This window comes from Neopsephotus bourkii, unplaced genomic scaffold, assembly GCF_033783945.1.
Source record: "Neopsephotus bourkii isolate Nb327-2 ecotype Australia unplaced genomic scaffold, CSIRO-AGI_Nbou_v1 NB_700, whole genome shotgun sequence".
NCBI classification, from domain to species: Eukaryota; Metazoa; Chordata; class Aves; order Psittaciformes; family Psittacidae; genus Neopsephotus; species Neopsephotus bourkii.
In genome coordinates, this window is record NW_026901199.1 from 41,678 (window position 1) to 68,326 (window position 26,649).

At 45.5% G+C, this 26,649-nt stretch overlaps 1 protein-coding gene across 1 annotated transcript in view; it reads right to left on the minus strand.

The window, feature by feature from the left end:
- Positions 1–1,796: 1,796 nt before the first annotated feature.
- The window catches only part of CELF4 (CUGBP Elav-like family member 4), a 146,123-nt gene continuing 121,270 nt past the window's right edge, over positions 1,797–26,649 (minus strand). The window contains exon 12 of the mRNA XM_061353821.1: positions 1,797–1,992. The gene's annotated coding sequence lies outside the window, so the exon portion shown is untranslated. The remainder of the gene's footprint in view (positions 1,993–26,649) is intronic.

Here is a 26,649-nt window from a genome sequence, read left to right on the forward strand (position 1 = left end):
AAGTGGATGAGAGGTCTCAGAATACCAAAGAGAGCCAGCATCATGGTTTGGGACAAAAAGGTGAAATTAAAGAGTAAGAAAGAAAAGATGGAGGTAAAGGCAAGAAAGGACAAGAATGCAAGGCAGCAAGCTGTACCAAAGGATGATAGAAAGTTGAGAGGAGCTGACCCAGATGGTAGAGATGAGATAGTGAGCCAGTGAAGAAGAATTTTGTGCTTATATCCCAGCGTGAAAAATATCTTCAAGCAATGATTCCCATAAGGGGCTTATGATTCCCCACTCCTTTTCCAGATCATCTTCCTGCATTTGGAGAGCTACTGTCCAATGGATACCTGGTAAATGAGGGAAAGAAGAAAATTGCCTAGCTTCAGCTGCTCCTTTATTGAGTAGCTAAGACAGGGAGGCCAGAGCACAAGGAGGGTAATAAGGTAGAATCTAGGTATAATCCAGGCATGGACTGAATTTAGCTGCTAGCAAGAGATGGTGTTGTGGGCGTAGGTGACAGAAGAATGTGAGACTGGATATGGGAAGAATCTGAATAAGGGAGAAACAAGCAAAAGAAAATATGTAGTAACCCAATGAGCTATGGAGGTCTGCTGTTAAGGAATGAGAGGAAAGGGCTTAGCTATGCTTGAGAAAGATTGAGCCTGAGATATCTAAAAGATATCCCTTGAAAGCACACGAGCCCAGGGTTAAACTCTGAAAGTTGTAGAAGAGATTTTCTGAGATACGACCTGCAGGCAGCGTTTGTATCTGTACCGTCTTGAGGGGGACGGAGCACAGCCAGGTTGCTTGGAAGCCTCCTTTTTCACCATTACCAAATTTATGAAATTGTGTGCTAATTAGTGTATGATTTATAAATTTACATAACTGCATGCTACATGAGACACCACAGAATATCAAATGAGGTAATTTAAAGCAGCAGAAGCAGGGGAGTCTGCTCTGGCTTGGTGCCTCTCCTCTGGATAATGACTGTCCCAGTCCGTAGCTGCTCCTGCATCTCTTGAAGGCTTATCTGCGCACAGTGACAATAATACAACATTGTGGATCCATGTAGCTGTAAGAAAACAGGCTACCTTGAGCACCTCTGGCATGGCTGTGTGGCAGAGTTTTCAGTGTGATCTCTGGGGAGGATGAAGCCCAAGTCAGATTTGGAAGCCCAAGTCAGCTGAAAAAGAGCAAGAAACCCAGCTTGGTCTGGTAAATGTTGGTGCTTGATGTAATAAGGAGATTGTTGGAGGTTGATGACTCCCCAAGTTGTTCACAAGGATGTAACTGCATTACAACTGCAACAAAATGGTGGGGACATGGCAGAACTGGATTTGATTCCCAGCTCTGTGGAAGCCACTTTGCCTCCCTCAGTAGCATCCTTTGGGTTCTGCTGGTTAAGCATGTTTACTACCGCATCTCAGAGGGCTGTGACTTTACTAATACTGTATGCAGCAGAAGCTGCTGGATATACCCAGGAACAATTTTCCTGTGAACTGTAAACTGCAAGAGCAGAGGCACATCAGCCAGTCATTCCTATCTAAAAGAAGCCAAAACTCTCAGACTTCATCTATTTTCAGGCTTGGAGGGATCATTCTAGGCACTAGGGGACTAAACTGGAGAAGCTTGGAAGTCAGTGACAAGTGAGGCGCTGATGTACATGAGGAGAGAGATGCCCACAAGGTCCCACAGACAAATCAATCCAAAAACAGCTGTGGGAGCCATACATTGCCAGCTTCCTTGATTTGGGAGTCAGCCTGTGTATGTGCAAAAAAACCTTCTATTCAGTCATAACATTCAATACCAGTCTCAAAACGTAAGTTCATTCTTTCTGGGGTCCTGTCTGAAGTCAGAAGGAAAGTGAAACAGTGGAAAACAATATCTTTCCTGGTTGTTTACTGGCAACTCAAAACCTTGCAGTGCAGATCGGATCAAAGCCATTGTCCAAACACAAAATGTCTTGAGTTTGAACGACAGTGTGGGAGCTCCTCTCCTCTGCTGGACCTGGTAAGGAAGGAAAGGACAAGATGAATAAACAGGCACAAAAGCTGGTTTATTCTCAAGTTAGAGCTGACAGTGAGAAAGTTGCATTAAAACTTTAACAGCACTTTGTAACAACTCTGTCAGCATTTAACCATCTCTGCTGCTATGAAACTGCCTTATTTTGAGGCTGAGTTTGGCTTTACTTTCCAGCTGCTGGATTTCACTGTGCCTTTAGTAGCAGGATGCAAGGTTCCCCTGCTGTCAGTACCCCAAGCACAGAGATAAGCTCAGCTCAGCCTTGTCTTTACCAAGGTGGAACCCTTTGCACCTTGCATCCTAATGTCTGTTTTCCAGACCCTGCATTATTTTGGGGGCCTGTTTCTGAGCTTTCTCCAGCATTTATGCATCTCAGAGTGTTTACAGTAGAGCAGAAAGCCCAGTTCCAGGTGCTGTTGCTGTGAATGGTGCAGTGTGGTGTCATTCTGCACAGCATTTCCCTTCTGATGCTTCCAGGAGCCGTGTTTGGAGGTGCTGGGCTGAATACTTGGCCTTGTTGCAGTTCTGTTTCTTGGAAGCAGAAAGTCTGCGAGTGAAACCAGGAGACCCTGTTATTTGGAAGAGTTGAGGAGGAAGAAATGATGGGAAGTAGAAACACCAAGCAGGAAAAATGCCCAAGATTGAGAGATTCAATTTGGGATGGAGCACGAACCTGGGGCGTAGCATCTGTGAACTCAGCCACCTTGAAAACAATGTGAAAGACACATGCTTGATGGGATGGGGGAGACCTAGACAGCAGAAACTCTCTGAAAGGGAAAAGTGAACAAAGCATGAGGCAATGATGTCTGATAGCAACAAAAACAGACAAGAAGGCTCTCAAGCTGCAGGTGAGGAGGTGATGATAATGCAGGGGAAATGGCTCCTTGTCAGTGGGTCTGGTGCCTCTCTATTTGCAATAGAGCTTTCAGCACAGGGATCTCATTACCAGAGAGTTTACTGGCAGATTGGAGGGATTTCAGTGAGGAGTAATAAAAGTGATCAGGGACTGCTAGAATTGACATAATGAGGAAACAAGATGAGAACAGTCAGATATTTATAGCTTGGGTGAGAGAGACAATTAAAAGGTGGGGTGGGAGATGGACTAGGTAACCTCAAAGCCTTGTCTGCTTCTAATAACTTCTCGTCATCTGCTGTACAGAGGACTTGAATTTACCAAGGCTGTCAATCTGACTCCTAACAGCCCTAACTTCACATGTTGAAAAGCTCAGGTGGGTGTTCTGTGGCTGTATTGACACTGTCAGAATGTCACTGGTACTGTACTTTGTGTAAAGAAAAAATAGTCATCAGCCATGCTGTGGGGAAAAATTGACACACTGACAGTAAAGGGAAAGAAATTAGACCTTCATAAAGCAAAAAGGCATAGCAGACCGTGCTAAGAGCAGGGCTGATTGTGAAGGGCTCCCAGGTTGTGATGCTGACTTTTTCTTGCTTGGTCCATGCAGAAGGAGCAAGTGTGAGCTGCCTTCCCTGCGGGGTCAGTGCTGGTGGCACCCAGCTGTGCATGCAGCTGCACAAGTCTACTGCTTCCCAATAGGCACAGATGTGCACAGATGTGCACAGACTGCTGTAGCCAACTGCTGCTGAGCCCCAGGGGTGGCGCTTGGGGCAAGCTCTGTGCCAGCCACAATCCCGATGGTCTCACTGATGGCTCTGGTCATGCGTGGGGTTTCGCTTACCTTTCTGCTGCCCCTGTGCAGCCCCTTGGCATGGGCTTACCTACGGGGATTCCTGCACCTACATGCAGGCTGCTGTTCACACACAGCTCTTCCACGCCTATAGTTCCCCTGTAGCTTTGCACAAGCCCACTAAATACGTGTTCTTACACGCATCCTGCAAACGTGAGCAGCTATTGCATTGTTCTTACCGAGCTGCAGACCACTAAGAAGAGGGAAGGTATAACATACTGTATAATTACACAGCTTCTGATAAGCCTTAGTCTCGGACCATGACTGTCTGAATGCTCCCCAGCACTGCAGAGCAGAGAGCACCAGGTTTGCTCTGGACATGAGAGACCGCAGCAGAGCTGGAGGCAACTAAGCTGGAGACATCTCAGTTCCTGCAGTCGAATTAAAACACCACTACCAAAAGCAACGGGGCTGTGTGTGTTAGAGGCACTTGGGGAAATACCAGAGCGGCGTTTGTTGAGTCTGGTGGCGGAGTAGCCGCCCTGTTTTAATGATACCTGTGTGCAAAGGCCACAGCTGCTTCCATCCATTTCACATGAGTCTGACTTTCACAGAGCAGACATAGCCTAGGGTGGTGGAAGGGAGAGAAAGGTGACCAGAAAAAAATAACCCATCCATTTCTCGCTACTTTCTGCATCCTTCTGAGCTGTGATACGGGGCTCTAGCTAAGCAACAGTAATCTTATTCAGCATACTGTTGATTTAAGCCTCTTGGATTTATATAACTTTGGAAATGGTAAACTATATTAATTTGCTGTGTTTTCAAGAAAAAATTATTTATGAGAGACATTTTTAACTCAAGTGCCAGGAGCTTTAAATCATTATAATAAATTCATGCTATTCAGTGTTTCTTACATTGTAATAAATTTGTTTTAAACATGAATGAGGAGATCCATGATTTCTTTAATATACTGTTATGTATTTCCTTTCAAAATGACACAGCTCACTATATCAAGTGGGAGAATAATAGTGAGAGATTTACAGTACTTAAGAATAACACAGCCTGGGAATGTGACATGTGAACCAACACAGGGCAGGGGGCTGGAGAGAGCAGGGAGCCCACCACTGTTCCCAGTGCCACAGCCAGGAGTTATACCAGTGACAACAGGTCAATATCAGTATGCAAAACACCTGGTTAACTGGGTGGAAAGCTCCCCACAGGGTGAGGATCGCAGTGCAGCCTTCTATTCATAGGGTGGTTTGGATTGGAAGGGACCTTAAGGCTCATCCAGTTCCAATCCCTCCCACGGGTAGGGACACCTTTCACTAGAGCAGGTTGCTCCAACCCCTGTCCAGCACTGCCAGGAATGGGGCAGCCACAGCTTCTCTTGGAAACCTTTGCCAGTACCTCAGCACCCTCACAGGGGAGCAGTTCTGCTCTGCCTCAATCTCCCCTCTGCCAGGTTGAAGCTATTACCCCTTCTCCTGTCTTTACAGGCCCTTGTAAAATGCCCCTCTCCAGGTTGCTTGTAGCCCCTTAAGGCGCTGGGAGCTGCTCTTAGGTCTCCTTGAGCCTCCTCTTCTCCAGGCTGCCCCAGCCCATTTACCGTGCAACACACAATCAAAACACCCAAAAGGTGATGCAGAGCATGCTCTGTGAGCCGGGCAGGTGGCTGCTGAACTGCTTCCTCACTGGAGCAGGACCTGAGCCAGGGTTTGCTTCCAACCTGGGGCCATCCTCCCTTTCCTGACCTTCTCCCACAGTCCTCATCATACACGATGGTGTATGTGGAGCAGATCCCACCAGCACACTGACGAGTGGCAAGGAAGTGTCAGATAAGCAGAGGTAAGATAAATTCCAGTCTCTGTTGTTAATCCTTGACCCCTCATTAAACCTCTGCTGGCGTTGCTGCTTGCTGCTACACACATGGATGGCTGCGAGTGCAAGAGGATAAACCCTGCGGCTGGCTTTGCATCAAGTCTTCCCGGCTTCACAGGCAACCTGATGGGCATGGAGTCAGCCTCAGTGATGCCAGTGTCTGTGGTATGAGACAAACCTGCTTCTGCAGCACAGTTGTGGCTACCTTGGAAAGAGGGACCCCTCTGCCCCATGTGACAGCTGCCGAGTGCTTGTGTCCCAGCCACTGCATCTCACTATGGAGCACTGGATGAATGGGATCTCATGTTTGCCATGATCTTGGGACTGGGGTTGACAAAGCATCACAGCACCCAAAATGGCAAATGCCGGTTGACTCCTTAATATCTAATGAGAGTGATTACCCTCCCTGAGATGCCTAAATCCTTCCAGCTTCCTAGTGCACAGCTTTAATGTGGAGAAATGAGGAGTTTTGCAGTGCCATCCTGCTGTGCTGTGAAAATCTGACCCTCCAGGACACCCATGCATGGAGACACGAGGATTTCCCTGGATTCAGAGTTAAAGGGTCCTTGGTGGATGTGGCTGCAGCAGGGGGTAATTAAACAATGCTGGTTCTGTGGTGGGGGGCACAGCCCTGCTGCTGCCCCTCGCCTGGCTGCAGGTGAGATGTGGGACACCCGCAGAGCTCATCTGCACAGGGATGGGGATGGCAGAGCACAGAGGATGTCCATGGGCTGCTACATCATGAGGCTGGGAGGCTCAGGAGAGGGGAGGAGGGGACGGGAGAGGGCCCTGCATGCTCACAGAAGTGATGGCAGGACCTCATCTGTCAGCGCAGAAAAATGTCTGGCCAATAAACTTGCCAAACGTCCCTAATAAAGGGCTGGATGTGTTATCATGTAGAATGGTTTTATAGGGGATGGCCATAAAACGTGCACATTGCCCTTTAAAATGCCAGGACAAGGATTGATTCCAGCAGGGCGGAGGGAGAGGAGGAGGAGGAACGAGGCTAATTGGAAAAGGGGGATAAATCCAGGGGCTCCTGTCTCTGCTGCGGGTCCCCAGGGTGTCAGGAAGCAGTAACAGAGCAGGAGGAGTCACTGTGTTGCTAGCTGTGCCTGGACCTGGGCTTCCCCACTCTCTGCCCTCCACCCTGTGTGTCCTTTCTGGCTCAGTCCAGCCCTGCTTTTGCTCTTGATACCCAGCCCAGGGGTGGAGATACCTCCATCACCCTCTCTTCTGGTTCCTCCTCCTCCTGCTTCTCTTTTAATCCCAGGGGTCTAACACCCACTCCTCCTCCTTGCCAGTTCTGGTAGATGTGTCCTGCCTGCCCCATTGTCAGCTCATCTCTCCCTCTCTGCCTTGTGAATCCCCCTCATCGTTTCCTGCCTGTGGAAGTCCACCACTGAGAGAGGAACCAGACAGCAGCAGCTTTGGGTCTCCTTATACCTGGACAGCGAGTATCTCACCCTGGGGATGCAGGAGCCTGTGTGTGTTCTGGCCCCTGCTTGAATAAACAGGAGAGGGGGAGCTGGAAGAAAGTCTGGGGTGCGTTTATTAGTGATCAATAGATTTATTGTACTCAAGCTCACTTTTAATGCTGCAAAAGACAGGCAGTGATTTCACTTAATAAATGTAGACAGTCTTGCAGAGCTACACCACCATCTATTCTGCTGGACAATTTCTATACAACAGGGCTGCACGTGATGCAGTGCCCAGTGGCACCTACAGCTGAGGCTCACTGGCTGCAGTGGACAGAGAGGCCTGCCTGTGGTTTTCTTGTTTTAATTTCCCTGATCAGGGATATTGGGCAGCAAACCCCATGAGATTTAGTACAAGTATAAACAGTCTTCTAATTAAAGTCACTGAAGGTGGAGTGGATTTGGGCACTGGGTGGGAGGTGGGCAGGTTTTGGAGAGGTAGAACAAGAAAGAGCCAAGAAAAGTCAGGTTTGTTGGTATGTTCCAGATCTCACTTGTCCGCCTACTCTGTGCATGTGGTACTGCCGAGTTTCCAATGTGCAGTGGCCTTGGCAGTCCCCATTGGAGCTGGTCGTGGCTTTTGTGGAAAGGAGGGGTGGTGCAGGCTGTTTGCCTGGGCTGGCAGTGTGCCCCTCTGCCCTGAAAAGCCTCCTTGGCCACCCTTGGTGACCAAACACAAGCAAAGCTGGTGTTCGCTTCCATCAGGAGTACAAAACATGATGACACTTGCCCCTTCAAAGTTGGAGGTGAGTCAGTGTATTATGGTACAGATCCATGTGCACCGGCATGATTAGCGGAGGTGATGTATCGTGAATCTGGGTGAGAGAACACTTTGCTATTCAACTGGTTCTTCAGGAAAGCAGATGATGTGAAATGCAGCCAAAGCTGACTGTCTCATTGGACTCCCTCGTACCATGGCCTCATTTCATGCTGGAGCAGGTTAGCTTCATTCAGCTGAGCAGATTCAGAAGTGGCAGAGGCTGTGAGCTCTCGAAGTGCTCAGGTCCATGTATTTAAGTCTTGTTACACAGTCATGACTTTTGGACCAACGTCCAGGTTCCTGAAGTCCAGATTTGCTGCCTTGCTACATTCTGGCTCAGGTCCATCTCTGCTATACCCACCATGGTGAATTTTTCATTGAATGCAGTTTTAGGTCTGGATTTCTAATTAAATTTAAAGGCTGGAAATTTTCGCTAAGAACATTTTTCTGGCTCCATTCCTAAGCATTTGGTCTATTCAACTAGTACGTAGTGTTTTGCAGATGCTATTGTATGTTTCATTGCCACCCACAAGTACGAAAAGAATATGTGATTTAGAAAGTGCTAATACATTTGAAGTCTTGTTTTTGCTTTTATGATCACACTTCAGAGTTTGTTTCAATGTTAGAGCTGTAAACTTGTGGGGCAGGAGGGAATCTCATCCTACCACTTGACTGCAGGAGCTGTGACCTTTCCAATTCATCATCAGGCTTATGATCAAACTGTGGTCATGACAATGCTTTCTGAATTAAAACATTTCCACCAACATCCAGCAACAAGGAAAACAAATCTTTTCAGGTAGGGTTTAGTAGCTCACCTTGAAAGAATTTCACTTCATGCTAAGCATTAAGCCATGCAGTGATGTGGGGCACTTGTCTGCTTTGAGACCCATGGGAGAATTAACTCAAGTTCACTTTTAGAGGGGATTAATTAAACTGCATCAGGACTCTGTTTCAACACTCGGAATTAAGATAAGTTGAAGTAAGACCCCTTTAATTAACTGAAAGAGATGAGAGACCTCTTTGACATCAAATAGAAGTGTCTGAGGAACTGCTGGTGTGGTTTGACTAGTCTGGTTTACATTATACCTTATTTAATTTATACTGAATGACCTGGTGTAGACAAGCCCTGAGGTGTTGAGACTGGATACGGTACTGGGAATATCTGCCTTCCCAGCTATTTTGTAAGGGGATAGAAGTGGTGTAAGAAACAGGATGCTCTATAAAATGAGACAATCAATCTTGGTCTGTACAGAGCCACAGTGAAGCTGTGGAACTTTCACAGGTTGAGCAAATGCCCAGACATACCCTTACAAAAGACAAAATTGCGAGTCTTTCATCAAGGATAGGAAATCTCAATAAAGGAGGTAAACTGGAGATAACAGCCCTGGAATGTTTCCTCTTCTGATCAAATTTTGTCCCGTATCACTTTGATTGGGGTCTCTCTATTTCTTTATATAAGTTGTTTATTTTATTTTATTTTATTTTATTTTATTTTATTTTATTTTATTTTATTTTATTTTATTTTATTTTATTTTGGTTTGGTTTGGTTTGGTTTATTTTATTTTTAGTTTAATTGCCTTTTTTGAACATTGGGAAAAGTTTACATTTGAGTGACGACTCAAACTCATTTAGGTAATCAGGTAAATGGTATCGAGGTGATGTGTGCACTACATACACTTCCAACAGTTTCTCATTCTTATTTCTGCCATCAGTCGCTTGGCTGTGAAGTCTGACGCCTGCAATCATGACAAGATTTCTGAATGGAGTTGCAATTGTGGGATTTCTTCACCTTTTTGGTTTCCATTTCAAGACAAAAAAAGTTTTATGTTTACGGGTTTTTTTTTTTTTTTTTTTTTTGTATTGTACCCCTTTCTGTTTTCTTCAGACTGGGGATCTGAGACTGACCCTCAGCATCATGGAGACAACCTGTAAAGTATCCATGGGCATTTCTTTTTAAAAGGCCAAGTGACTTTTCTGAGGCAGAGGGGTTCAGAGTGTGGTGAGAGCAAGGGAAGCTCATGAGATTGTTCCTTCTACCGTTGTGCCAATGCATATCTGTGTAGGATTTTCCTAATATTCAAACAAAGCTGTTAACGAGTTTGAGGGCACGTGGGGCATCTGAGGAGCATACTGTGGCTTATGGAGGAAACAGGACAAATCCGTTTATTCTGTTACCGTATCACGAGAAAGTCTTCATCAATAACTGTAATGATAGGACAAGGAGTGATGTGTTTAAACTGAAACAGGGCAAGTTCAGATTAGATATAAGGAGGAAATTCTTTCCTGTTAGGGTGGTGAGGCACTGGAATAGGTTGCCCAGGGAAGTTGTGAATGCTTCATTCCTGGCAGTGTTCAAGGCCAGGTTGGACAGAGCCTTGGGTGACATGTTTAGTGTGAGGGGTCCTTGCCCATGGCAGGGGGGGTGGAACTGGATGATCTTAAGGTCCTTTCCAACCCTAACTATTCTATAATTCTGTGATTCTATGATTCCTGTTGCTACTGGTACAGTGTTCCCCTGGCACAAGACCGAACCTGAGACTGAAGGGCACATGGAAATGTTAAAAGATGCAGGTTAGCTGCAGGGGAAAACCTCCCAAGAACAGCCTGGGAACTGGTGGGTTGCTGATCCTGGGCAGGGAGGCTGTGGACCTTTTCTATCCCTTCACTAAAGGAACACAGCACAGAGTTTTCTGAGCTGGAAAATTAAACTATTTACATCAGGCAAAGCCAAAGCCAGGAATTCATTCTGGAAGAAAGGTTCCCCATTTTACAGACTCCAACTGCATCCAAACAGGTTCACTGTGGCTTTGCTAAATGCTTTTCTGAGTCCTGACAATCTTTGAAAGAGAACCCAGTCCTCCCCTCCAGCTCCCTGAGAAGGTGAGCATCAGTGTGGGATGCGATTTCTACAACCTCTGCACAAAGCAGCTTAGCAATGGGCTCAGTGGCTGGTGCAAAAAGCTCCTGGTGCTCCACTTTGTGTCTCTTTCCTGAATGCCAGTCATGACTTTGCAGGGAATAGCTTGCAAAAAGGCAAATGGGTCCAAAGAGAACATAGTAAATGTAGCCTTGCATTATAGTAGGGAGTTTTAGGGTGAATGTACTCCCCTTAATATTAGCACTGCCTTGTGCAGAGTGTGCTCTGGGCCACACACTTTAGGAGCAGCCTTGTATTTTTCTGTCTTCCCTTCACCAGGCACATCTACCCTTGGATGGGATAAAACTGCTTGGTACATGGGACTGTAGCAATATAAAGCAGACATTCCGTATCTCAGTGCCAGAGACATGTTCTCACAAATTAAACTGGAGACAGAGTCTGTTGTTTTTTGCTTTCAAATGGTAATGATATTTTCTTTTCCTTACAGAAGCAGTTGATTGACCAAAGCCTGAGTTTGCTCTGGGGGAAGAAAGAAAACAGAGAAGGGCTGGACAGGGTAAAGAGTTGAGAAGAAAGAAGAAATTCTTTGAGCTTTTGCAGCTTGGTACATGAATTACTAAAGATTTAAGCTGACTATGCAAATGAGGGGATAATCTGAGGATGTTTCATTTTGACACGGAGCAGGAAGAACATACAGGCTAGTAATTATAATAATTATTATTCCCAATTTTGGTTGTCACAGAAGTCCTCAGTAGAAAAGAGCCATATGATTCCCAGGACCATCAGGGTGTTGGAGTGGACAGAGATGCCCTGGCTGAGTGACCTGAGAAGAGAGGCATCAACATGGATGGATGTTGGACCTCAGGATGTGTTTAGTCCAATATGAGATTAGACCAAGTTGCTCAGGAATTTATTCAACTGAGTCTTGTCAGCCTCCAGGGAAGGAGATGACAGGCTCGGGGATGTCTGGTTTTCTAGGCTGCCTTCTCCAATGCTTGACTGACTTCATGGGGAAGAAGTTTTTCTTATATCCATCTGGACACCTCTTGTCTCAGTTTAGCTCAGACTGCCCACCTAATCTGGCATCTTGTATAAAGTCTGTTGCCTCCTCTGAGTTTTTGTGGAAGTCAAACCAGAACAGACCATTGCAGTACTCCATTTGTCACTGGCTTCCATGTAGAGTGTGACCCATCCACTGTCACACTCTAAGCCCAGCTGTTCAACCATCTTTTTACCTCCCTGGTTATGTACCATCCAGGCTGCACATCCTAGCTCGGATCCAAGAATACTGACATAAAAGGCATCTGCTGCACCCTGGCTCGTAGAGCTCAGAGTTGATAAGGGGAGATACTCAATCCAGGTGGGTAGATCTGAGCTAGTGCAGGACTACCTACAGGGCTTCCAAAGCAGTCCTAGATATCTGCTGGAGAAACCAGTTTTTCCTGTCCCTCTATATCCCAGAACATGGGCTGTGGGGACAACCCATCGTCCAGCCAAAAGCTAGAAGATCCCTCTTTCTTTTAATTAATTAGTTTCCTTAAGAGCCAGCTAAGGTAATGGCTGTTTTCAACAAATATTTCCCTCTCCTCCTTCACCATTGTTCCCTCTGTTCTCCTATGAGCAAATAAAGGGAGATGAAATGCTCATAGGATTGCAGGTGGGGAAAGCTGGCCTGAGCCATATCTGAGTGAGGCAGGATTTATTGGGATCAGAGGGTTATGGAAGATGGAGTGCCAAAATGCTAAGAGGAAATTACAGTTGTTCCCTTCCTACCACCCCTCTTTCTTTTTTCCCTCTTCCTCTCCTGTCACTGGTTTTCCTCCTAGGTGTTAGGGTATTTTCAGAGGCAATCGTTACTGTTAATGATTTTAGCTTGTTGGCTATTATCACATTTATGCCTGGGGACTGCAGGCGGCTATCTGGGCTCTGGCAGGCCTTGACAGCAATCAGCTCCTTCCTGCTTCGCACTAGTTTTCTCAGGGGAGCTCAGAAGAAAACACTTTTTTGTTCCCGTCCTTTCCCTGTGTCCCTCCTTTTCGCCTTCTCTGCGTCTGGCCACACATCTCCAGGAGCTCTGCCATAGGAAGAGTCCACACTGGGGAGGCTGGTGGAGGAACCTAGAGCAAGGTGTGGGGTGCTTGGATGCAACCAGGAGAAGAAGCATCTCCTGGGAAGAAGCACCCTGGCTTTTGTTATTCATGCCGTGTTTGGACCGTCTCTGCACTGCTGCTGATACCCCAGCTGTTACAGGGAAAAGAAGGGATCATTGTGGTTGTTTTATGAAAAGTGTACGTGGATCTTTTTCAGTGGCTGAAGCTGAGAGCGGAGCTTTTACAGCTTTGAGTTTAATATTCTCTTTTTTCCCTCCATCATCATTTTATATTATTCAAAGCAAATCAGACAGCCTTTGAAGAAGAGCTCAAAGCTTTTTTTCTTTCTTTTTTTTCCTGTTTTTTTCTCTTTTTTTTTTTTTTTTTAAAGGTGGGAAAGAGTGGGAGCCACCTGGTACATTTCCTTTCTCAATTCTGTGATTTTATTCATTGGGGAAGAGATTGCTTTGCATCTCGTTCTTTAAAAGAGTGTAAAAGGCAGGTAAGAGCTGTATTTCTAAAAGTCTCTAAAAAGAGTGTTTTTCTGGAAGGGTAACCAGCATATTTCTTGCACCGAATCAGCCTGGCCGGTGGAATTGTGACCTCTCATGTGTGTAAAAGCTCTGGCCTGGAACTACTGTTGTGCTCAAGAGCTGCTGATCAAAATCATTGCTCTGAGACACTCCAGTGGCCATCCAGACTAATCCTGCAGTCTGAAAGGCTCCAAAGACCACTGGATCAAGTAAGGTTGCCGTCAGGAAATAGGTTGTCCTGCTGCACCTTACTTTCTGGAGGGCTTTTTGTGCTGGGCAGTGCTTTGGTGAGCTCTTTTAGGGGAAGGTCTTTCCCTCTGCATAAGTGGCTCGGCAGCAGAGATCTCAGGTTGTAGCTTGGAAGGGGTCAAGGTAAATGCTCCATAGAAGTGGTAAATGCCCCATCCCTGGCAGTGTTCAAGGCCAGGTTGGACAGAGCCTTGGGCAACATGGTCTAGAGTGAGGTGTCCCTGCCCATGTCAGGGGGTTGGAACTGGATGATGGATGGAACTTGGTCCTTTCCAACCCAAACTGTTCCATGATTCTATGATTCTAAGATGTCAACTCCCACATTTATCCTAGGACCCGTCAGGGTGGAGGAGGAAGTGTGAAATTTTACTGGTTTTACAAATGTCATTCTGTTGCATTGCTCCCTACCTCTAACAGGTGATAAGAACCCCATCACCAGAGGATGTCCTACCTGCTTTTTTTAGTTGCCGCTCTCCTTTTGCCTCAATTTTGGGGAGTAGACAAACTGCTGACAAAGAGAAATGCTCCCTCCCTATCTTCTCTATGTCTGTCTGCCTCCAGTTAAGGGCTGCTACCTGGGGCTTTCCAAGGTTCACTGTTATTCTGCAGTGTGCTTGGGTGAAAACACTGATACCCCATTGCACTGAAAACATGAAAATGTAGAGATGTGGAGCTTCCTCTGGCTCTTCTCTCCATGACTCAGGACCTTCCAGATCTGCCCATCTCTGTTGCTTTCACCACTGTGAGAGAAGCATAAAACAAGTCATCAACCCCAAAGGTAATGGCTTCTCTGGGCAGGTTGCCAGTTATTTAATATCTTTGCTAATCATCTAGAAGTGGAAGTAAACAGCATGTTAATCAAATTTGTGGGTGAAGCTAAACAGGGAGGAGCCAGAGGGGATGGTTTGGACAGAGGAAATAAAACAAAAGTATGTGGGGAGGCTGGAAAGACAAGCAGGGAATTACAGCTTGATGTTTGGCTTGGGAATAATTTGTCTGGGGGTGGACGTGGAGAACAAATTCAACTTCTATCTGTTATATAGCTCAGCTGTAAACTGCTGAAAGTGTCCATAGGGTGATGGACAAAGGAGCACACACCTGGAACAGTGCCTTTAGCCAGGAAGGTATTGGGAAGGCTGGCAGTGAGGTGCAGGAGAAGAAAATTTGTAAGTAATGTCATAAACCACTGCAATAATAGGTCTGTGTCCCAGATGAGTGGCCTTTGATGGAAGGCCTTTGAGTGAAAAATGCTGCCAAGCCTGCCTGAAATTGCAGCATATCGGGGGAGAGCAACTTGAGCAGAACAGGGATGTTTAGAAGCAACTGTATAAAACTAGGAATGCACCACATCAGTTCCTAATGGCAGGACCTGGTATTAGGAGAGTCATGGTACCTCAGGTAGAGAGGGTAAAGAATTTAGCATGCTTATCTTAACTAAATGGGGGACAAGAAGGGATCCAGTGGTTCTCCATGAGTATCCTCGTGAGCAGAGGGGCGTAGAAAAGGTTTGTGGCAATGCTAGAGCAGAAACAAGTTGTTGTAAATGGGTCATGAGTTGAGTGAGGATCCTAGATGTAGTTTTCTAACCCTTTGAGGTGATGGTTGGCAGCAGCCTTGTCTTGAAAAGAGAAGAGTGAAGAAGGAGCATGTTCTGAAGATGACTCAGAATTAACACTGGAAATCATCACAATGATAACGGGATGAATGGGTTCAACAGCAGGTCCCTGCAAGACCCATATGGATAATACTTTCAGGCTAAGTGTGCACAGAGATGGACAGCAGCCCAAGGAGTGAGTGTGACAGCAGTGGAAACATGGACAGAGATGGTAAAAATCCTCTGAATTAGAATTTTACAATGTCTTTTCTGTTAACATTTTTGGTAGATATTAGAAGACTTTTATTGTGCCAATTTCTTTTCTTATCTCCTTTCCTCCTGCTACTCCTGACCAAAAACACCCAAAAAATCAAACCCATATTAGAAAGAAAAGGATGAATATTTAATGATTTAATGAAAATTTGCAGCCAGTTCTCTGCTCTGTTCACACGAGAAGAGCAGTTGCAGGGCATCAAGCCCCTTTGCCCCTGTCTAAGCTTCATCCTCACTCCACAGATTGTCTTGGATTCATTTCATATATGGCCTGGATTACTGAAAGGATTTTCTGCATTCCTGAGTTAAACTTTTCCTGTATCTTTGCAAAGATCCTTGGAGGAATTTGCCTGAGGGAAGGATATGAAAACCTCAGGAGTATGAGTTGTGGAGGTCAGTTTTCCTGCAAGGAGTTAAATCCTTGAACCAAAGCAGGTTAGATGATGATCTGAAACTGGTCAGTGAGTTTGTTGCCTCAGCTTTCAGCTGGAAAGCAGCAGGGATTTGTGATACAAGGAGCCTGGAAAGAGGTTGCCCTAAAATTCAGTCCTACATACGGGTTCATTGACTCCAAGCCATGGAATTTTAAGGGGTTGAAGAGCTGGCAGGAGCTTATTTTAAGAGAAAGGTCCACATAAAGGTATCAGAAGCATGGCCGTGACAGGAGGACCTGAGTGAGGAGTTTCAAGACAAAGCAGAGAGAACGATTTAGTAGTAAAGGCAAGCATGACGCCTCTCTCATCTCTGCTCCTGGCTCAGTCTTTTCCACGTCCACCCATCTCTGCTGCTTTTGCTGCTCTCTCAGGGAGGGAAAATAAAACAAGTCATCAACCCCAGAGATAGCAGCCTCCTGGGCAAATTGCCAGTTGTTTAATATTGTTGCTAATGATCTACAAGCAGAAGTAAACAGCATGTTAATGAAATGAGTGGAGGAGGCTAAACTGGGGAGAGCTGCAAAGAGCTGGTTTAGAGAGAAAATTAAACACAAAGGTTCGGGGAGGGCAGAAAAACACTGGGAATAATCAGGGCAGGATTGTTTTGGGGATGGGAAAAGGGGATGTAACAGCTTTAGGGCTGAAGTTAAGGAGGGTAATACAGTGCCAGGCGTTTGGTCTGCAGAGGGTAGCTCATGAAGGCCCTTCAGCAGGCATGAAGAGACAGCTTTTGGTAGAGAGAGATCAGATTGCTCATGATAAGCATAGCCCAGTCTGTTGCCTCCTCTCCGTAGTGGTGACTACCCATAAATTTTCCTCTGGCTCACAGGAAAGAGCCTGAATCTGAGCAGTACATAACATTGCTCTAGTGTAGTGAGGAGTGCCTCTCATTACAGACTTTGCAACAGCATAAATCACTGTTCAAAGCCCTTTTCAGTAATAACTAACCAAAAGGAAATGTCCTTGCCCAACATTTTCTCCTGGGATTGAATCAGGGACTCTTTGAGTCTCTAGCCCAGTGAATCTAGTTGTGAAGATGGCAGGCTTTCTACTGGCAGATCTGGGACTAACTGGTTTTATGCTTGTCTTGAGTGTGCATAGTGGGAGATGGAAGCTTTCTCTCGTGCCACTACCTGAGCCAGCAGTGGGATGGGTTTGTTAGCTTCCACTTCTTGTGTGGCCTACAGGGATGGAGAGGTCATTTTGGATAAATGCCCTCCCCAGGCATTTCATTTCCCTTGTTTTTTTACCTCTCCCTCCACCTCATTTGAAATTCATTGGCTCTAATTGCAGAGGTAGTCAAACTTTGGCTGCATCTGAACTGCAGGTCTTTGAGGGGGCTCGCCCGCTAGACAGCGAGATGAATGATTTATTATTATAATATTATTTATTCATTTAAATTCATGAATGCTTATCCAAATCCAAAATTGCCCAATTTCATCCAGATCTGAATTTATAGATTTTCAGGCCAGATGGGACCGTTCTGATCAGCATCCTGACCTCCGGCATTGTGCAGGCCATAGAATGCCACTCGACAATTCCTGCAGCAGGGGGAAGCTTTACCACTATGTAAATCAACATTATCAAGCCCAGTGGCTTGTCTGGAATGGTCTCTAGTGAAGTCTGTGAAATTGCCCACTGGTTTTCAGCTCTGCTTCCCAGTGTGCATCCCTATATGCAGCTCTGCTTCCTTCTGTGCGCTACAGAAAACAGCTTCAGCCCTTCTCTGTCTGGAAGACAACTGTGGAGAGAGCTACCACCAGCAGGGATGTATCAGGGGACCAGCCATCCTTCCCTACAGCCATGGGATCCAGGCTTGTTCTCATATAATTACTGCAGCAGGAAAATAAATTATTTCGATATCATCTCCTATGGTGCTAACGTGAAAAACATCGCTTTAGCTGTAGAAACTTGCTTTAGCTGTAGAAACTTATCCATGAGACCATGGGAGGTGAACCCACCATGCCAAGGGGAGTTTGCCAAGCCGGGCTTAGTGGCTGATTGCTCAGGGGAGGTTTGCATGGACATCTCATTTGAGGATAGATAGCTGTGGGATCTACTGTTCCCATTTCCGCCATTTCTTCAGGAAAATCCTTTTCATTTTCCTGACTTGTTTTCCTGCCTGTGTTGAAGTCCATGGAAGTGACACACCACTGAAACCTCACATGGCAGTTAGTGATTTCTGTGGGTTGACAATTTGGAAGGAGTTTGGGGAAGAAGTTGGGAAGTCACATACAGGCAACCAGTGAGTAATTAAGGTCAGACTAACTTATTAGGAAGCAAGCACAGAATGGGATTGAGCCTGCCCTAAAGAATGGGATAAGCACCCTATCTCCAGAAGCTCATTAAAATGTGCCTGTGCATAAATCAAGGAGGGGTTAGAAATCAGGAAATTACCTCTGGCAGCAAAGAGAAGATAAAGGAAACCCAGGAGAGATTATCTGTTTCCACAGACTTCGTGCTTTTGGTGTAAAACAGCTACTTGGAAGAATTTCCCCCAGTTTCCAGTCACTGAAACATCAGTTCTCATCTCCTCTTTGCAGAAGGGCCTGGGATGAGCTTGTGTCTGCTCACCTTTACTGCACAGGTCCTGCAGTCCTCCATAGCAAGTGAAGACTGTGAAGTGAGTAGGAGGGTTGGCAGGGAGACCCATTCTGCATTCAGGCAATGGTCCCATGCAGCCAGCACCATGGTTTATTGGGCTTTAGGTAAGAGGAAGCCCAGTACTGGAGAGCTGGGTTTGCACACGAAAGACAGCACTGGTGAGTAGACCATATTTATCCTCACAAGTCTATTAGGGGTTTTTTTCCCCCCATCCATCCAACTTGTGTTCTTATAAATCATAAACTGTAAAGACATCTGTGCTACCATGATGCAGGTTTGTAGGTTGTTCGTATCTCTCCAGCTTGGGTAGGATTTGTTATCTGCTAAATTACAGTAATGATTCTAATTGTTGGTTCTTTGTGGTCTTTAGGTGACTAGGGCTGCCTTTGTGGGCTCAACAAGAAAGGCGTGCCAGTCTTGCAAAATAAAGTATTGTTTTGCATATTTTAGCACACATAAAACAAAAACAAGATAGAAAATAAAGGGACTGAAGTGGTTTGTGCTGCAATCCTATCTCCTGTGGCCCTTCAAAAGAACCCCAAACACTTCTTTCGTTCCTTAACTTGCAGAAATTCAAAGACCACCTTATCCAGGATCAAAACGCAGAAACATTTCAATGGTACACAGAAGCAATTACAGATTGGAAGCATTGTGTCTTTGTTTTGCATTTCAGGTCTGTGGAATTGAAAGGAGGATGCAATCATCAGCTGGATGCCGTCCAGGATTCTGAGGCTGCATCTATACCTGTAAATTAACTGTAGCTAGGTCTGCTCTCTTGCACAGAGGCCAGCTGGCACAGGATATCCTGCATCTGTACTATTAAATTCTCTCACTCTCCAAAAAAGGGGGAGGGGAGAGCGTTTACATCCAAATTGCCTACTGAGAATGTGCACTAGTCTGTGCTAATTCCCAGGCTGTGTCTAGGCATCATTTGGGAAAATGCTAGCTAGACTGTGCCAAGAACATGCCAGGTAGTGTTTTAACAACTTACAATACAGAAGATAAGTTCTAATGTCCAGGGACATTTTTGCAACTGTTCATTCTGGTGGTAAAGATGTAGTCTGGGACTTTATAACTCGAGCAAGAATACCTCTGGGTTCTTTGTGGGTCCTGCTGATCAGTTTCTTGTCCTCAGGCCCTCTCTGAAGGTCAGTGCACTACTGGGACTCTTCCCATTACCCATTGCCAGCAGGTTTTTCTAATCTCTTGTTGGCAGTCACACGTATGGTTTTGCCATGGCGTGGGCAAAGCAGAGGCACTGGGGACTCAGGATTGAATATGGCATTGCAGAGTACTTCGCAATAGCGTTGGGGCCGTGGGAGTTGTTGGAAGTTGGTTGTTCATGTCTGCAGTGTCTGTCCAGGCTGATTTATAGAGAGACCTGGGCAGTGCTGAAAGTAACCCTGGGGCATAGGGGCTACGCTATCGCTAAGTGCACCAAGGAGATGGAAAGCAAACTTGCACAGGCTGTGGACAAAGTTTGTTCCATAAAGCTATCCCTTGTACAGGTTCGTGTTTGCACTTTTGTGTTCTAAGAAGTCTCCCATCCAAGAGTTTCCTGTGCTACAGGAAAAGACGGCATCATGGTGCAGGATCTGGACTGCACTGTGCTGTGAGCTGATGATGTCTCCCTGCTCCAAAGCTGGGGTGAAACGAGGGAAGGGTCACAGGCTTGACTGTGAAAGCTGTGACAGTAGTTGTTAAAGGCTTTTTGGGAAGGAGCAGAGGTTGAACTGACCCCTAACACCCTTCCTGACATCCCTGCACCCTGCTAATGGCAGCCAAGACGACTTTCTGCTAATGCAAATGTTCACAGCTGTACACTGGATGTTGCTGAGTGGATAATGGCTGATGAGGTTGCCTGTAGACAGTCACTCCACTACCAGTGTGTAATTAATTGCTATGTAAAGTGCTCTGAGATGTGGTGCTGCTGAAACATAGGGTGTATAAATGCCATCCCCACACAAAAGGGAACAACATGCAAATTCCCTCAATATATTTTTAAATACGAGCATTTTTCAGCTGTTCACTCTTTTGTAAAATTTATTAGACCCCCTCCTGGGAACTGGAAGGAAGCAAGGGCAGTGTGCATGGATGAGCTGGCTTCTGGGGGCTCCTACTGCTCCTGCCGCTTGGCCCCAGACTCTGGGGGGTCATCTGTTCTTTCTTCTCCTATTCCTTTAACCTCTCTTTAACTTTAGGTTCCCCTTTTGCTCGCATGCTCACATGGTGAGATGCTGCCTGCCTGCCTGGGGAGGGAAACAGGGAAGGAGAATGCTTCTTTACAAAGGGCAGAAGCTTGCAAGGGCTCCAGCCGACGTTTCCTTGTGAATCAGAGAGGTTTCTTGTCCTGCTTCCAAAGGAAATGTGTTGTCCCAACTGGATGCAACCCAGGTAGAAGCAGTTTCAGGCCAGCTGGAGCTGGAAAGGCAGTGGGGTGGGATGGCAGCCCTGGCTGCAAAGGACAGAGCCCTGCTTGTCTACCTGCAGGGGTGTAACACCAGCTCTGAGGACCCAGTGTGAAAGACAGACTGTCTTACCTGGGAACAAGTCTATCACAAGGTGATTGACAAGTCTCAGTAAGGTGACCTGCATATAAGGCAATAAAATCTTGAGTGCTAGAGGTTACACGAAGAAGGCAAGATGACCCAATTCTTCCATACCGCAGAGAGGAAAGGACATCCAGAGGAAACATCATACCAGGTATGAGAAGACATTAAAAAGATGGGAAGTAGAGCTCCTCAAAGCATTCAATCCTTAGAGAATTCACCTTGACAGTGAACAAGTGTAAACAGGTTAAAAAGAGGCAGACTAATTCAGGTCCACTGCTGGCCATAGGACACAAAAGTTTTGTTGCTACCACTGCTACAAGAACTCCTAAACCTCCCACTGTCACAACGTGGAAAAATATGTGGGGGAGTAGGTGGATGTTCTTGCAGTCATTTCCTAGGCGTCTGTTGCTGTTAATGGATAGAAACAGGACATAGAGATTATATGGACTGGAAATCTATGGGGTTTTAATGTGCTAATATTCAATAGATTAAGCAATGGGTAGTTGACAGATCTTGGACAGAAACCTTGAGGAGGAAATCTGTTTAATGAGCACTTTTTTATGGTGTTCCAGAGAAGGTATAAGTCATAGCTTAGATGCAATTTAATGTTTCCATCAATGGTCTGGAAATAAATAAAAACAGTGCTGCTGGCTAAAATAGATAGATAACCTGAAGTTTGAAGGAGTGCTTAATACAGTTTGAGAATGTGTGGAAAGGACTCTGGGTCCCTCAGTAGCCCAGGCAAGCAAAGCATACATTTTCACAGCATCAAACTGTGAGACAGAATAGGAACCAGAGGGCAGGTTGAAACTAGAGAGTGGTGGACAGCAGGATCACAGAGCAGCTGAAGTTCCATGATAGGTGGCCCTGCCTTGGCAGGAAGGCTGAACTAGATGACCTCCAGAGGTCCCTTCCAACCCTAATGATTCTGTGATTCCGTAATATCTCTGGAGATCATTTACTCTAACCGCTTCTGCTCAGAATAGAGTCAACCAGAACAGGTTGCTCAGGATCATGTCCTGCTGTGTTTTGAATATTTCCAAGGATGGAGACTCCATAATCTCTCTGGGCAAATTGTTGAAGTGTTTTAGCACCCTTACAGTAAAAGAAAAACAACAGCTTTTTCTCACTTTTCAATGGAATTTCCTATATTTCAGTTTGTGCCTCTTGTCCTTTCACTGGCACCATAGAAGAGAGTATGGATCTGTCTTCTTTACTTGCCCTCACCAGATATTAATACATATTGATAAGATCTCCCAAGCCTTCCCTTGAACACACAAGCCAGTCTCAGCTCTTGGTCTTTCCTCACATGTCAGATGCTCCAGTTCTTTCACTGTCTTTGAATGGCCCCTTGCTGCACTTGGTCCAGTATGTCTTGTACTGTCTTATGCTGGGGACCCCAGAACTGAACAGTGCACTCCAGATGTGTCTCACCAGTGTGGATAGGAGGAGAAAGATCACCTCTCTTGGCCTGCTTGCAACGTTCCACCTTAGGCAGCCCAGGAGGCTGTTGGCCTTGTTTGTGACAAGTGCATGTTGCTGGCTCATGGTAAACTTGGGGTCCACCACAACCTTCAGGTCCTTCTCTGCAGAGCTGCTTTCCAGCTGACCAGCCCCCAGTGTGCAATGGTGTGCATGAGTCCCTCTGGAAGGCAGTGTCTCCAGAGAAGATTGAGAAGTCCTGAAGGAAGGTCTTTCATTTGACCTGTGTTCTCAGTAAAGTGGTGGGACCAACTAATGCCACCTTGAAAAAGACTGAAGAAAGGACTAATTTTAGCTCAATGTAAGTCACAAGGGGACAGACAACAGAAAACCATCTCCAGCTCTGGGACATGTGCTCAGTGCACATGAGAAATTGGAGAGGATCAGAAACCCACATAAATACGGGCTGGAGAAAATGCTTCTAAGAGAGCAATTTTTTCAGCTCATCAACAAGCTCAAGTGGCAACTTGCTGGGTGCTATAAAAGGACTCTTGAATCTAAAAAAGAAAGAAAGGCACAAGACAGACCAGTGCCTGCAAACTGAACACAAATAGATGTGAGCAGGAATCCAGGTACTTGCTTTGTTGGTCATTATCTCTTGGAATAAATTGTCACTGACTTTGGTAGAGATTTCATCTCCTGATGTCTTTGAGTTGAGACTCGTGACTGTAGTTGAACCCCACTTGCTCCATGTGTCACTGTGGTGTGATTTGTGATGTCCACGGTTGCAGGCTGGGCTCTTCTTGCTGTAGCCTTTACCTCTGTCTAAAGTGGTCCCTGGAGTGGTCTTGAACTCAACACATGACATAATGACATTTCTCTGCTCTCCATGTAGATGACAGGCTGTGGGTGCCCTCTCTCGCTGCATTTTAGCCTGTACAGGCTAGGATTTCAGGCAAAGCAGAGGGTGAAATTACAGGGGAGGTTGGTGCAGAGGTGGATGTTGGAGACATTACTTGGGGATTGAAGAGGTGCCTTCAGTCACATGAGGGCAAGAACCCTAGAGAAGTCTTGTAGAGCACTGAAGGGCACAGGTGTCTGGCTGTAGTCCTGACCCTAAGGACAGGAGAGATCAATTGCAAGAGTCTGCCATTAACTTTAGGCTTTGATTGAGCTGCTGAACTTAAAAGGAATAATGTCTGGAGTCTTTGCATGGTGTAAGGGTGACTGTATGGTCACTAATGGATTTCTCAACTCATGCCTCTATTGCTTAAGTTTTCCTTGGGATCTCAGCTTTTGTTAACAATACCAGTATCCATGTCTAGTAGCAGTTGTCCTCTGCAAGAAAGACCACACACTTGGTGATGATCAGACTCCAAGTATTCAGCCAAGTGTGTCTTTAAACCAGCAAGGGCCACTACCCATTGGTACTGCTGTGGCTTCCTACAAATGGAGCAAAATAGAGCTACAGATGTATGATGTGAAGAAATCTATAGGCAGAAATGTCTTTTCCTTTTCCTGTGATTTTGCTCATCACCCACAATAACATCTAATTCTACCCTGGTGTTAAAAAAAAAACAACACAAAACAAACCCCTGAAAGTCAATATTTATTTTTCAGGCTCCCTCTCCCCTGCTGTTCATCTCTGAATTTAATGCTTTCGAAAGGTGAATGATTGACGATTTACTGAAAATGAAGTTAAAATATAAATAATTCCACGATTTGGCTGCTGTATTAAGCAGGCATATAAGAAAAGCCCAAAAGACCAAGGTTGGCTTTTATTATTAACAAGGAAAAAAAATTAAATTTAAATAAATGTAATATTTATTAAAATTTCCTTTCACGCTGTTACCTGAGGTTCATAAAACTTTTGAGCTGTGTCAGCTTTGCGCTCCCCAGTACATTGAACTCCAGGGAAAACTATAAGCAAATTCTTAAGATCAATGCAAACTACTTCTCCATTACTCAAAAAAGGGAATTTTAACTATTTTTGAAGGCCCCAGGACTCCACTAATCCAGATATAAAGACTTTTTTCACCTTCAAACTTCATAGTTCCAACTCCCCTTTCACCTTCTCTCCTCCCATTGCCACCCCAACGCACAGCCCTTTATAAACTGAGGAAAGTGAATATACATCCTTCAGCTCATTTTCCATCTTTCTCATGGGTAATTGGCATTTGCCGAAACATGGAGAGAGTTGTGTTGAGGTTGCTCCTGTGCCCAGCCTGTCCCCATGTAGGTGCCAGTGCCCAGGAGAGGTGATGTAAGGCTCTGCTAGGTGAGGATGGCAGGAAGACAGACCTGTTCTCCTGTGATGAAGACACTGGAGTGACAAAGCCAAGTCATGTGCTGTGAGCATGACAGAAGAAAAGAGTTCAGGGATGAAAGCTTTCTTAACATCCAACTGGGATCCAGGTTTGGATTTTAAAGACAGTGAAAAGATCCAGTTTGTCTTGCCTTGGTGTTTTAATGATAACAACACACTAGGACCTGTGTGAAGCAGTTTTGTCTGGAACACAGTTACAGATCAGCCTTGGGCTTAAAAAATCTTCCTATCTATACTATGCAAACACACTCACGCTTCTTAAGTTTGATGAAGCATGGCTGAGCTCTTCCTTAACATGGAAAAATACAGGGGGAGAAAGGTAGTTTTAACTGCAGATGCTCAGCTTTGAGGGTATGGGATTAGAGGCACTTGTCCTTGGGTCCAAGTTTGCCTTCATATCAGGTGTGTAGACACATAATCCTAGATTGTTACTTGAGGAAGTCTGATGACCCACATAGGAAGGAAACACATGGTTTCAGCACCTTCAGCATGCACTAGCCATGCCCTGGAATGTGGATAGGCTTATGTGTGCTATGCTTGGTCATGAAATTGGTCTGGAAGGCTTTGGCCATTGTTTGCCATTATGGGAGAGAAGACCTGCAAGTTACCCAACCTCAGGCTGCCTGCAGGGCAGAGTAGTGGCTGTAGGACCAAACCTTAAGCATCTCTCTGGTGATCTAGTTCTCTAACACAGAGCTAGAGGAGTGTCTGGATGAGTATCCTGAATGCATCCTACAAATATAACCGGTGCACACCTCTGGTTTGACAGGGGAGGCAAGAAAAATTCGTGGATGGGAAAGCCATAAAAATTTATTCCAGGGACAGAGAGATGCAGGAGTATCTAAGCCAAACGTTCTGTCTCTGAAGAATTCACCTAGAATCTTGGTCCCTGCATTAGGATGTTGATACTGCCTAGAATTCGAAGGAGAATTCATCCACAGAGGCAAGTTTTGCTCCTGGTGAAGATTCTGGGTGTGGAGAGAACTAATAGTTTGGACATTGCAAGAGTGGATTCAGAAGAAAAAACTGAGCTGTACGAGAATGTGCTTTGATGTTGATAAACGTGCCTTGTGGAGGCCTTAGTAAAAAGAAAAAGCGAGGAAAGAAAGATGTTGAAAAGGATGATAAAGCAAGAAAAAGATGCATGGGATTTGGAAGCATTTGAAGAAACCTTTTTATAAAGCTGTGCTGGGCACATCCCATCAAATCTCTCCTGCTGTGAGGAATTTTCATGTTACTTTGCAGATAAACTTGTTGAGAACGCGCTGTCTGCCTCCATGGTGACAGAACAGCGCCTCTAAGGAAACGGCCCTGCATCATCATTTCTCCTTCAGTTCTAGGCAGCATCTGTCACTGCAGAGCTGGGCTGTGAGCTGAAAGTTAGACCCATGTCCTTCCTGGCTTTGGGAAGCTAAGTGAAGCAGCATTTAGTTCATTTTAGGCTGACTTTGTTGAGGTTTCTTTTGGGCTTGGTTGCCCAAAGTATCTCTTGTTCATGAGGGGCTAGTTGCTTTGGTCTCTGTTCCAGAAATGGTCTCCTGATAATCTTTTTAATTGCTATTTTACGTCTCTGGTGGCTTTTGAAGGGGTAAAAGGGAAGGGAGGAAGCTGATATAAGATAACCCAAGTTTGGAGGCAGCGAGGCAGGATACATGAACTGACTGTCAGGCAGACGGAAGAGGCTTCTAAAGGATGGAATGGTTAATGCAGTTGTACCGTGTGGTGATCTGCTTGGGGTCTCACTCATGTTAACTTTTAATCCGCTTAAAGAAGTTTTGGGTAGAGGAGAAAGACATCTCAAAGTTATTAAGCTCCTGGAAGTTTTGTGAAGACAGGCACCTTCGTGGAAGAAGGGTGTCCCCATAACTGCTACTAATGCTCAGAAGTATAATCTCCTCAGTTTCCTCCTGCTTATGGACAGGCCA